At 38.9% G+C, this 14,209-nt stretch overlaps 1 protein-coding gene and 1 long non-coding RNA gene across 3 annotated transcripts in view; one reads left to right on the forward strand and one right to left on the reverse strand.

The window, feature by feature from the left end:
• Nucleotides 1-14,209, forward strand: part of prr36b (proline rich 36b) — a 51,274-nt gene that overhangs the window by 7,501 nt on the left and 29,564 nt on the right. The window lies entirely within an intron of this gene.
• Nucleotides 10,222-12,294, reverse strand: LOC144005328 (uncharacterized). The gene is made up of 3 exons (XR_013279546.1): nt 11,988-12,294; nt 11,756-11,839; nt 10,222-11,023 (listed from the first exon to the last, which is right to left on the reverse strand). It is a non-coding gene; the product is annotated as an uncharacterized LOC144005328 (long non-coding RNA).

Genomic DNA, 14,209 nt, shown 5'->3' on the forward strand with positions numbered 1-14,209 from the left:
GAAATGTTGTGGTTAACATTTTGAATTATTCTGAAAATGTGAAATGGAAATACTGTGAAAATTAAAAATTCTAAAGACAATGCTATTAAAAGAAAATCACTGGTTGACACAAATACTGAATTGTTGCCCAGACATTTTTCACTGCATTGCTTTGTCTCACATGAGCAAGAACGATTTATGAACAGGTCAGAGATCAAACACTGCAGCTGAGCATCTTGTGTTTGCTATTTGTGAGATAAAAGCACATCAGTTACAGAGTCATAGGCCATCAAACGCTCATTAACCATGTCCTCAAAAAAACAGAGCCACTGCCACATCATCCCTGTTTCTTGCTTCCTCTGTCATGGATGAAACCTTTTTCATTGGGTGTTCGACTGAATTGATTCAATCAAGCTTAAACACTCACAGTGTATATAAATACTAAATAAATATCACATGCTCAAATGGCAGGTTTTTGTGATATAAAATCATGCTTACACTGAAGCATGGTGGTGGCAGCATTATGCTTTGCATTTGCTTGTCTTCTGCAGGAACTATTGCCTTAAACAAGGTGGAAGGAATTATGAACAGTTCAAAAATAATAATCAGTGTTCGCTGTAAAAGCCCACAATAATAGGTGAAAATTAAATCAATTCAATTTAAAATTAATTCATTCTGAATACAGCCACATCCCAGTTACAAGACTTGTTCAACCACATTATCTCATCTTTATTTCCCCTCTCGAAATGTTAATTCATTATAGTTCTAAACTTGTATAGATTATATGTCACATTAATGGTCAAAAACAGAAATGATTTAATGTATCTTTTTCTTGTTTCATTTATACCACAGAAACCAAGCGTTTGAGCTGTGGTGTGTTGACTTTTATACCCACGATCATGTGAGCAAAAAGCTGCATCAGCAACAAAACATACTTTCTTTTGCATCCTTTCTAACATCTTCCTTACCCAACCCCCACCATCGCTGCTTCCTTGCCCCACAATCCCTCTCTTTGATTACTATTTAGAGTAGGCCCCGGGGACAGAAGAAGGTCCACAGAATGCATCTGTGTGTACACAGTTGTGTACTGTGAAAGCAGGATTGAATTTCTGCTCACACAATTCATACTTGCTCACGGATAGTTGGCTTGATAAAGCACGGCAACGAGAGGGTGTCGTTTATTGAGCCCTTTTTCTCGACTCCTTTCCAACCCACAAAGGTTAAGTTCACATGCAGATACACACTAAAATCTGGGAGAAAATTTGATGCAGCTCTCACAAAAACTCACATGATTTCCGTCAAAAACTGGTTACACCCTTTTACAATTCAATTAAATTACACTTTCACAAAAATATGAATTCATTCTTTATAATAAAAAAATGCATTACTGGTGTGATACTATCTCTTTCTCACATAAGTCGGGCTTGTTGATGCAAACAGAGTGACGGAAATTCCTCTGTGTTTAAATATGTTGATGACCTGACCTGATTATTCAGTAACAGTGTGTTTGTGTCTAGACATCCAGAAAAGCTTAGGTCCCTATGCAGAGCTGGATGTCTTCCAGTTATTGACAGTGTTTATCCAAGCACTGTACACACACGTTTTGTTTATGGCCCAGTGTGGATATTAGGAAGGGCTGATTCTGAGGACGATGATCTCACCTTTGTCGAGCTGCCTTGCCTGTTATTAGCTTATGTTGAGGCATATTAAGTGTAATAATAATGACAACATAAATAAACATTGTGTGCCTAAATACAAAACAAGAAAAAATACCTTAAGGTTTGTAAATAAAAATGCACTATGTGCTAGTTTCATCCAGATTTGTAACATTTTTTGTGTTTCTAGGTATTTGTGTGGGTTTGCTTGATCACAGTAAGTGTGTGGCTCATCGTTGAGGCTTGCGAGAAATTTATTGTGGGAGGCTGAGCTCAAGCAAGTACTTATGACAAGGCCACACAACCAGGCACAATGACAACATACAGAGATAGAATGCAGAAGCAAAAACAATTGTGAAGAAATAAGCCAACTTAAGAGGAGAATGTAAATTTTTATTCTTTGCTGCATCGTGCTTTCTTCTGCTTTTGTTTGGCCCTAAGAGGGGGGGGGGGGGGCAATTCAGGAAGTAGTAACTCCAGATTAAAAACTTTTGTGATATAAGGATATATAGGATTAATTTGGTGACTGAACAGTAAAGTACAAACTACAATTTGATTGAAGATTAGATGTTGTCTAAAACAAATAAAATTTGAATAAGAGTATTTGTAAATCCTTTTCAACCTATATTCAATTGAATACACTGCCAAGACAAGATATTTAATGTTCGAACGTGCAAATATTCTCTTGTTTTGTCCACATATCAAATTGTTATTGGAAATCATGGTTGTCGTGTCCTATGCAGAAAGGTGCGTACATGTTAAGGAGCATATGCTGCCCTCCAAACAACATCATTTTCAGGGACATCCGTTCTTTAGTTCATCAAGATAATGCCAATGTGAGTGAGTACTAGACTGGTCTGCCAGCAGTCCAGTCCTGTCTCTCGTTGAAAATGTGTGGCACATAATGAAATCTTGGACGTGATCAACTGAAGTTGGACATCAAGCAACAATGGAAAACTAGAGCTGCGAGCAGCTATAAAGGGCCCTCGCAGCCCGGGCCACGTTGGGGTCCTTGCACGTTGGGGTACTTGCACGTTGGGGTACTGGCACATTGGGGTACTGGCATATTGGAAGCAAAATTTCTTTGAAAATGGCATAATAAACGTTTACATGTAGAATATTTTTTTGCCAGTGTGTGTGTCAAGCTCAACGGGTTTTGGTGATTGTTAAGACCTGCAAAAATCAGCCTCCTTTTTTATTTTTAGGCAATGAGTTGCCCTGATTGGTATTTTTTTGTAAAAGTGTATATACACATCATCGCTCGTTGTACTCATTGCACAATGTTACTTTTATTGTCAAAAGGGGCAATCAAAAATGAATAAAACAAAATGGAAACGTACATACGTTTGGATCGGTGTGAAGCCAGTGAACAATTTGAGTGGTGGAAACTAAAAGAATATTCATAAATGACTTAGTTATCACACTTTGAATGAGTGTACATTTTTTGTACAAAATACCGTATGTGGGGTATTTTTTTTTCATTCCTCAAGGGCTAGGTGGCGCTGCATATATAACTGAATGTTGTCATAGAGATAACTTCAGGCCTTGACGATAAACATAGATGTCAAATTTGGGATTTTTTGGAGCATGTCCCGGGGAGTTATCAAGCATATCCTTTTACATTGCGAAACACAAATTTTGATGCCCCGCCCTCATCATATAGTATTTCGAAAAGTCAAAATTTTTCCCCCTGTCGTTGGCTCAGGTCTTGACATGGTCCAGGCCAAGTCTTAACTCAGTCGGATGAAACGTGTAGGAGAAGTGGGCAAAAGTCTGCCCCCTGTGAATGTGCAAAAATCGTCAAAAATGGGACATTCAAAAATTCGTAGCTCACTTCCTGTTCATTTTAGCATATGGGTACAAGAGACTTTTTTGTAGGTCTTGGGCTCCCTCATACACCTAAAAATATTCGTCGTTCTTGCTTAAACGTACAACCGGGGCTGCTTCGTTAAAAATTTCAAGTGGGCGCTATTGAGTCATTTTTGTAAAAATAGCACAATCAACAATAAAATATTGCTCATTTTACCAGGCCAGATATGTGTGCCAAGTTTCATGAGTTTCTGTGCATGTTTAGACCCTCAAAACTGGCGTTGTTTTCTTGGCGAACAGCGCTTAGCCACGCCCACAGCAATTCGCGAAAACTCACAAACTTCGTGTTGTGACACCATGAAGGCCGAAACCCTCATCTGAGCAAATATGAGGTAGGTCCAGTTAACGTGTTTGGAGAAAAACGTAGAAGAAAATTCGTAAAAAAAAAAATTGCCACTAGGTGGCGCTATCAGTAAGATGAAATATAAGTTCGTAGATGTCTTTAGGGCTGGACTCTCATCAAATGTGTGAAATTTTGAGAAGATTGGATCATCTGGGCCAAGTTCATGCAGCTTTTGTTGTCACGAAAATTCTTCAGACTTTGTGTTACCGTAGCGGCCACGCCCTTTGGCGAAAAGTTACACTATTTGGTGTGGGGCATGATCAACATCTTAAGGCTTTTCTGACCAATTTTCAACTGGATCCCTGCAACAAGCTCGGCACAGTAGCTAAAAACGTCAAGTATGACATTTATTGTTACCACTAGGTGGCGCTATTTGTATAACTGAATTTTATCATATAAATGTTTTCAGGCCGTGACTATTACGTTGCCTGAGAAGTTTGAGATTTTTTGGAGCTTGAACATGGGAGTTATTAAGCATTTGCTCTTTCTGGACAAATGAAATTTTAAAGGCAATATTTGATGCCCCTCCCCCGTCATATAGTATTTCAAAAGGGCAAGATGTTTTGCCCAGTTGTTCTCTCAGGTCTTGAGATGATAAATGCCAAGTTTGAAGTCAATTGGATGAAAAATGTTTGCAAAGGGGGAAAAAGCATGACCACAGTGAATGTGCCAAAATAGGCCAAAATTGGACATAAAAAAATTCATAGCTCACTTCCTGTACATTTTAGCTACATGGTCCCAATAGACTTTTTTGTGCGTCTCGGGGTGCTACACGTGCCTGCCAATTTTCGTTGCTCTAGCTCAAACGTGCCGGGATTGGTTTTTATTTTTCTATGCTAGGGGGCGCTATAGGGTCGCGTTGTTATGACGACTTCATAATATCAAATTTTTCGCCGGGCCTGAGGAGTGTGCAAAGTTTGGTGAGTTTTCGTGAATGTTTAGGTACCCAAAATCGCGATCGTTTGCGGAGAATAAAGAAGAAGAAGAAGAAGAATAACTAGAGCTGCGAGCAGCTATAAAGGGCCCTCGCAGCCCGGGCCACGTTGGGGTCCTTGCACGTTGGGGTACTTGCACGTTGGGGTACTGGCACATTGGGGTACTGGCATATTGGAAGCAAAATTTCTTTGAAAATGGCATAATAAACGTTTATATGTAGAATATTTTTTTGCCAGTGTGTGTATCAAGCTCAACGGGTTTTGGTGATTGTTAAGACCTGCAAAAATCAGCGTCCTTTTTTATTTTTAGGCAATGAGTTGCCCTGATTGGTATTTTTTTGTAAAAGTGTATATACACATCATCGCTCGTTGTACTCATTGCACAATGTTACTTTTATTGTCCAAAGGGGCAATCAAAAATGAATAAAACAAAATGGAAACGTACATACGTTTGGATCGGTGTGAAGCCAGTGAACAATTTGAGTGGTGGAAACTAAAAGAATATTCATAAATTACTTAGTTATCACACTTAGAATGAGTGTACATTTTTTGTACAAAATACCGTATGTGGGGTATTTTATTTTATTTTTTATATAAGCCTCAAGGGCTAGGTGGCGCTGTATTTATAACTGAATGTTGTCATAGAGATACCTTCAGGCCTTGATTATAAGCATACATGTCAAGTGTGGGATTTTTTTTGGAGCATGTACCGTGGAGTTATTAAGCATATCCTTCATTCACGATATTGCTTTTAATGTCCATAGAGGCTATCAAAAATAAATAAATATAGATATATGTTTGGATAAGTCTGATGCCAGTGAACATTTTGAGTGGTGGAAACTAAAAGAATATTCATAAATGACTTAGTTATCACACTTAGAATGAGTTTACATTTTTTGTACAAAATACCGTATGTGGGGTATTTTTTTTTTATGCCTCAATGGCTAGGTGGCGCTGCATATATAACTGAATGTTGTCATAGAGATAGCTTCAGGCCTTGACGATAAACATACATGTCAAGTTTTGGATTTTTTGGAGCACGTACCGGGGAGTTATTATGCATATCCTTTTTCAGTGCGAAACACAAATTTTGATGCCCCGCCTTCATCATATAGTATTTCGAAAGGTCAAGATTTTTCCCCCTGTCGTTGGCTCAGGTCTTGACATGGTCCAGGTCAAGTCTTAACTCAGTCAGATGAAACGTGTAGGAGAAGTGGGCAAAAGTCTGCCCCCTGTGAATGTGCAAAAATCGTCAAAAATGGGACATTCAAAAATTCGTAGCTCACTTCCTGTTCATTTTAGCATATGGGTCCAAGAGACTTTTTTGTAGGTCTTGGGCTCCCTCATACACCTAAAAATATTTGTCGTTCTTGCTTAAACGTACAACCGGGGCTGCTTCGTTAAAAACTTCTAGGGGGCGCTATTGAGTCATTTTTGTAAAAATAGCACAATCAACAATAAAATATTGCTCATTTTACCAGGCCAGATGTGTGTGCCAAGTTTCATGAGTTTCTGTGCATGTTTAGACCCTCAAAACTGGCGTTGTTTTCTTGGCGAACAGCGCTTAGCCACACCCACAGCAATTCGCGAAAACTCACAAACTTCGTGTTGTGACATCATGAAGGCCGAAACCCTCATCTGAGCAAATATGAGGTAGGTCCAGTTAACGTGTTTGGAGAAAAACGTAGAAGAAAATTCGTAAGAAAAAAAATTGCCACTAGGTGGCGCTATCAGTTAGATGAAATATAAGTCAGTAGATGTCTTTAGGGCTGGACTCTCATCAAATGTGTGAAATTTTGAGAAGATAGGATCATCTCGGTCAAGTTAATGCAGCTTTTATTTTCACGAAAAATCTTCAGACTTTGCGTCACCGTAGCGGCCACGCCCTTTGGCGAAAAGTTACAATATTCGGTGTGGGGCATGATCAACATCTTAAGGCTTTTCTGACCAATTTTCAAATGGATCCCTTCAACAAGCTCAGCACAGTAGCTAAAAACGTAAAGTATGACATTTATTGTAACCACTAGGTGGCGCTATATGTATAACTGAATTTTATCATATAGATGTTTTCAGGCCGTGACTATTACGTTGCCTGAGAAGTTTGAGATTTTTTGGAGCTTGAACATGGGAGTTATTAAGCATTTGCTCTTTCTGGACAAATGAAATTTTAAAGGCAATATTTGATGCCCCGCCCCCGTCATATAGTATTTCAAAAAGGCAAGATGTTTTGCCCAGTTGTTCTCTCAGGTCTTGAGATGATAAATGCCAAGTTTGAAGTCAATTGGATGAAAAATGTTTGCAAAGGGGGAAAAAGCATGACCACAGTGAATGTGCCAAAATAGGCCAAAATTGGACATAAAAAAATTCATAGCTCACTTCCTGTACATTTTAGCTACATGGTCCCAATAGACTTTTTTGTGCGTCTCGGGGTGCTACACGTGCCTGCCAATTTTTGTTGCTCTAGCTCAAACGTGCCGGGCTTGGTTTTTATTTTTCTACGCTAGGGGGCGCTATCGAGTCGCATTGTTATGACGACTTCATAATATCAAATTTTTCGCCGGGCCTGAGGAGTGTGCAAAGTTCGGTGAGTTTTCGTGAATGTTTAGGTGCCCAAAATCGCGATTGTTTGCGGAGAATAAAGAAGAAGAAGAAGAATAACTAGAGCTGCGAGCAGCTATAAAGGGCCCTCGCAGCCCGGGCCACGTTGGAGTCCTTGCACGTTGGGGTACTTGCACGTTAGGGTACTGGCACGTTGGGGTACTGGCACGTTGGGGTACTGGCATATTGGAAGCAAAATTTCTTTGAAAATGGCATAATAAACGTTTACATGTAGAATATTTTTTTTTGTCAGTGTGTGTCAAGCTCAACGGGTTTTGGTGATTGTTAAGACCTGCAAAAATCAGCGTCCTTTTTTATTTTTAGGCAATGAGTTGCCCTGATTGGTATTTTTTGTAAAAGTGTATATATACATCATCGCTCGTTGTCCTCATTGCACAATGTTACTTTTATTGTCCAAAGGGGCAATCAAAAATGAATAAAACAAAATGGAAACGTACATACGTTTGGATCGGTGTGAAGCCAGTGAACAATTTGAGTGGTGGAAACTAAAAGAATATTCAGAAATGACTTAGTCATCACACTTAGAATGAGTTTACATTTTTTTGTACAAAATACCGTATGTGTTTTTTTTTTTTTTTATATATTATGCCTCAAGGGCTAGGTGGCGCTGTATTTATAACTGAATGTTGTCATAGAGATACCTTCAGGCCTTGATTATAAGCATACATGTCAAGTGTGGGATTTTTTTTGGAGCATGTACCGTGGAGTTATTATGCATATCCTTCATTCACGATATTGCTTTTAATGTCCACAGAGGCTATCAAAAATAAATAAAAATATATATATGTTTGGATAAGTCTGATGCCAGTGAACATTTTGAGTGGTGGAAACTAAAAGAATATTCATAAATGACTTAGTTATCACACTTAGAATGAGTTTACATTTTTTGTACAAAATACCGTATGTGGGGTATTTTTTTTTTATGCCTCAAGGGCTAGGTGGCGCTGCATATATAACTGAATGTTGTCATAGAGATAGCTTCAGGCCTTGACGATAAACATACATGTCAAGTTTGGGATTTTTTGGAGCATGTACCGGGGAGTTATTAAGCATATCCTTTTTCAGTGCGAAACACAAATTTTGATGCCCCGCCTTCATCATATAGTATTTCGAAAAGTCAAGATTTTTCCCCCTGTCGTTGGCTCAGGTCTTGACATGGTCCAGGTCAAGTCTTAACTCAGTCAGATGAAACGTGTAGGAGAAGTGGGCAAAAGTCTGCCCCCTGTGAATGTGCAAAAATTGTCAAAAATGGGACATTCAAAAATTCGTAGCTCACTTCCTGTTCATTTTAGCATATGGGTCCAAGAGACTTTTTTGTAGGTCTTGGGCTCCCTCATACACCTAAAAATATTCGTCGTTCTTGCTTAAACGTACAACCGGGGCTGCTTCGTTAAAAACTTCTAGGGGGCGCTATTGAGTCATTTTTGTAAAAATAGCACAATCAACAATAAAATATTGCTCATTTTACCAGGCCAGATGTGGTGCCAAGTTTCATGAGTTTCTGTGCATGTTTAGACCCTCAAAACTGGCGTTGTTTTCTTGGCGAACAGCGCTTTGCCACACCCACAGCAATTCGCGAAAACTCACAAACTTCGTGTTGTGACATCATGAAGGCCGAAACCCTCATCTGAGCAAATATGAGGTAGGTCCAGTTAACGTGTTTGGAGAAAAACGTAGAAGAAAATTCGTAAGAAAAAAAATTGCCACTAGGTGGCGCTATCAGTTAGATGAAATATAAGTCAGTAGATGTCTTTAGGGCTGGACTCTCATCAAATGTGTGAAATTTTGAGAAGATAGGATCATCTCGGTCAAGTTAATGCAGCTTTTATTTTCAAGAAAAATCTTCAGACTTTGCGTCACCGTAGCGGCCACGCCCTTTGGCGAAAAGTTACAATATTCAGTGTGGGGCATGATCAACATCTTAAGGCTTTTCTGACCAATTTTCAACTGGATCCCTTCAACGAGCTCAGCGCAGTAGCTAAAAACGTAAAGTATGACATTTATTGTAACCACTAGGTGGCGCTATATGTATAACTGAATTTTATCATATAGATGTTTTCAGGCCGTGACTATTACGTTGCCTGATAAGTTTGAGATTTTTTGGAGCTTGAACATGGGAGTTATTAAGCATTTGCTCTTTCTGGACAAATGAAATTTTAAAGGCAATATTTGATGCTCCGCCCCCGTCCTATAGTATTTCGAAAAGGCAAGATGTTTTGCCCAGCTGTTCTCTCAGGTCTTGAGATGATAAATGCCAAGTTTGAAGTCAATTGGATGAAAAATGTTTGCAAAGGGGGAAAAAGCATGACCACAGTGAATGTGCCAAAATAGGCCAAAATTGGACATTAAAAAATTCATAGCTCACTTCCTGTACATTTTAGCTACATGGTCCCAATAGACTTTTTTGTGCGTCTCGGGGTGCTACACGTGCCTGCCAATTTTCGTTGCTCTAGCTCAAACATGCCGGGCTTGGTTTATATTTTTCTATGCTAGGGGGCGCTATAGAGTCACGTTGTTATGACGACTTCATAATATCAAATTTTTCGCCGGGCCTGAGGAGTGTGCAAAGTTCGGTGAGTTTTCGTAAATGTTTAGGTACCCAAAATCGTGATCGTTTACGGAGAAGAAGAAGAAGAAGAAGAAGAATAATAATAATAATAATAATAATAATAATTCGAACGAAAAACAATAGGGACCTCGCAGCGGTCGCTGCTCGGGCCCTAATAATAATAACTAGAGCTGCGAGCAGCTATAAAGGGCCCTCGCAACCCGGGCCACGTTGGGGTATATGCAAGTCGGGGGACTTGCACGTTGGGGTACTGTTAAATAGACAAGGACCATGGAAAATAGAAATGCATTTGCCGTGCCTTGTGTGTAAAAAGGTGCAGTAAAAGGCCAAAAATGATGCACAATTCCCAAAATAAATTCAAAAGTGTGGACTTTCTGATGTGTGTGCAAAGTTTCATGAAAAGTCGCTCGTTTGATATTCAAAACCAGCATCTGTTTATTTGAAAACATTGCATGGCACAGAGATGGTGTGTGATCAAATAAAAAGCTTTTTGATGACTCTTAATGTGGTGTCGCTGTGCAACACATATGTATTCATGACATAGTGAAGTATTGTGACAGTTTTGTAGGGTCCAGCAAACAGTAAATGTGTGACAGTTATTCAAGAAAAAATGTAGCTTTGAAGCAGGCTAACCAATGACATCATCTAAAGGGGAAAAAAGCACATGAGCAAGCATAGGTATAAGTAGAGGAGAAAAAGAGATGAAAGAAGTGCGAGAGATGGAACAGGAGAGGAATGCAGCTGTTTATGTATAGCTGTTGTAACAGGACAGATTAAATAACACTTTAACCTGGGGTTAACAGCGCCCTAGGACAGATAAACTCTTTAGTGTAAAAGTTTTCTGGGACAGATGAATCCCTTGGGGTCAAAGAGTTTGGGTTAGCACATAGTCTGTCTTAGGATAATGTAACCTCCATGGATGAATTAGTCCTAGGACGCTTTGACCTGCGGGCTAAAACTTCAGGGGGGTTAACCTGTCCTGTTATATTGTGATCATCGTCTTCGTGCATGTCCTCAGTGGCTTCTTCTGTCTGTGTGGCAGCATTTGATACATCTGTAGAACAAAAAAGAATGAAGAATCATGTTAGATCTGTGAAGTTTGGTTGTCTTAGGTGTAGTTTACAGAACAGTCGTGTGCATATTTTTAGCATGGTAGTGTCTTAATACAAATGCATATTATGTAATGCACTGTATATGGATATTACAGACGTAATATTTGACGGTGATCTTATATTCATAGTTTTTGCCCGTTAATAAATAATATAGCTAGTAAGTAATAAGACACGCAAAAATGGTATAGTTGAATCCTCTGGGTCAAAAAGCAATGTTTTAGGATTGTGTGATGAAATGATGAATAAAAGTAAGGATACGACAGGTACATAAATGGTTATATATACACACGGACATATATATTTATACAGTATAACAGTGCCGCATGTATTGGTTTTAAGGAAAGAGTTGAAAAGCAGTGTTCAGAAAAAAGCATAAGACGCACAAAGTACCATTTCACTACATGTAATAAGTTGTCAAGTAGACATGTGAATTAAGTGGTTAAGATAGTGGCTACTGTGCAAGTAAGCTTCAATTGTCTCTAAAAGGTTAGCATATGTGTTCTACATGATATCAATGGCTAGACGTGCTCGTGGAGAAACATTACAAACAGAAAAACACACTAAAGGTGCCTTTAACAAACCTGTTAATAAATGAGAACTTAATACATATATGTATGGCATACTGTATATGATTGAGAAAGTTGTCCTGTTTAGTTTATGTATTGTATACTTACGGAAAAAAGTTGGCAATCTTTGCGTATGGAGATGATTAGAGGGTCTTTATCAAAAGAGAATTTGCTTGTTGATTTGTTCATGTTCTGTAGAAAAGCAAAGGAGTAGAAATAAATACAGTATCATACTTCATAAACATACAAGAAATTTGTAGCTGTATTAACCATTGTTGGTATTTGAAGTGATAATTTAGGAATAGAAGTGTAGTGATTGCAGAATTTATAGAGTGCTTACCTTGTATGACTTTGTAGATGGAAATGTATTTTGTTGAAAGAGCTCTTTGTTGTCTACTATATATGCAAGGACAAGCATAAGTAGGTGTGGTTATGAAGTACTTGACCATTGAAATAAAGCAGTGGTATCAAATGTATGGACCGTGGTTTGGCTCAGGCCTGCAAAGGGGTTTAATGTGGCACAAGAGATAATCTTGTAAGGTACAAAAAATAATAATAATATAATAGGTATGCCTCTGAGTTTTCACAAATCTAGGTCAAGTCAAGTCATCTTTAGTTATTTTGCGCTTGAATCATCCAATCGGAAATGCTCCATAAAAAATGTATAGAGGGTGCGATTTATTGCAAATTGCACAAGAAATCTCTAAAAATTCATGTTAATGACAAGTCTGATGTGTGTGCAAAGTTTCACGAGTTTTCACACATGTATAGATAAAAAAAAACAAAGCAGCACTTTACTTGGCAACCAATGCATCGCTATAGCAGCAGCGTGCGACAAAATAAAAAACTTTCGATAAATTTGCATCTTAAACATCTTAAGATGAAACACACCAAGTTTGAACACGGTCGGATGAATTTTGTAGGAGGAGTTAAAATATGACCCCTAAAAAAGGCCACAAAAAAAGTCTACAAATCCCATCATAAATCAAAATGGCGGACTTCCTGTTTGGTTTAGCACATGGTTCCAAGAGACTTTTTTGTACATCGTGGGCTCTTATGTATGCCTCTAAATTATCATAGCGCTAGGTGAAACGTACAACCGGGAATGCTTCGTTAAAGAGGAGTTTTTTAGCTCAAAATGTGATGCCCGGCCCCTACGGGACTTCCTGTTGGGTTTAGCACATGGCACCAAGAGACTTTTTTGTACATCGTGGGCTGTTACATTTGTCTCCAAATTTTCGTAGCTCTAGCTGCTTCGTACAACTGGGAATGCTTCATTAAGAAGTAATTTTTTCCTTTGCAAACTGTGCATGCCACGGCAACAGCGTGCGACAAAATAAAAAGCTTTCAATAACTTTTCATCTTCAACATCTTAAGATGAATCACACCAAGTTTGGAGATGATCGGATAAACTCTGTAGGAGGAGTTCGTTAAAATAAGACCCCTATGAAATGGCCCAAAAAATGGCAACACGTTCCAAAGTAAATCAAAATAGCGGACTTCCTGTTCGGTTTAGCATATGGTTCAAAAAGAGTTTTTTGTACCTTGAGGGCTGTTACATATGTCTTCAAATATTGGTAACTCTAGGTGAAATGTACAGCCGGGAATGCTTCATTAAGTTAGAATTTTGAAACACAAAATTTGATGCCTCGCCTCTGGCGGACTTCCTGTTAGGTTTAGCATATGGCACCAACAGGCTTTTTTGTAGATCATAGTCTGTTACATATGTGTACCAATTTTCGTAGCTCTAGATTAAACGTACCACCGGCAATGCTTCGTTAAGTAAGAATTTTGAAACTGTAAATTTGATGCCCCGCCACCGTCATATAGTATGTCAAAAACTTTAGATTTTTTACCATGATGTTGTCCCAGGTGTTGAGATGGTACAGCCCAAGTTTGAAGTCAATCAGGTTAACCGTGTAGGAGAAGCGGGCAAAAGTATGACCCCTGTAAATGTGCAAAAATGGGCCAAAATTGGACATTCAAATATTCATACCTCACTTCCTGTCTATTTTAGGGTACACATATCAAAGAGGTTTTTGTTCATCTGGATGTGCTACAGGTGCCACACAATTTTCGTAGCCATAGGACAATCGTAGCGGGACAGGGATCCGTTAAACCTATGTAGGTGGCGCTACAGAGCCATTTTTTTGTTATCATGTATGGCGACTTTAAAATATCAAATTTTTCGCCAGACCCGATCTGCGTGTAAAGTTTGGTGAGTTTTCGTTCATGTTTAGTGCCTCAAAAATGTGGTTGTTTGCGGAAAAGAATAATAACAAAGAAGAAGAAGAATAATAATAATAAGAATTCCTTCAGGAACAATAGGGACCTCGCAGCGGTCGCTGCTCGGGCCCTAATAATAATAATAATAATAATAATAATAATAATAATAATAATAATAATTTTTACAAAAACAATAGGGACCTCGCAGCGGTCGCTGCTCGGGCCCTAATAATAACTAGAGCTGCGAGCAGCTATAAAGGGCCCTCGCAGCCCGGGCCACGTTGGGGTACTTGCACGTTGGGGTACTTGCACGTTGGGGTACTTGCACGTTGGGGT

This window comes from Festucalex cinctus, chromosome 1 (genome assembly GCF_051991245.1).
Source record: "Festucalex cinctus isolate MCC-2025b chromosome 1, RoL_Fcin_1.0, whole genome shotgun sequence".
NCBI lineage: Eukaryota > Metazoa > Chordata > Actinopteri > Syngnathiformes > Syngnathidae > Festucalex > Festucalex cinctus.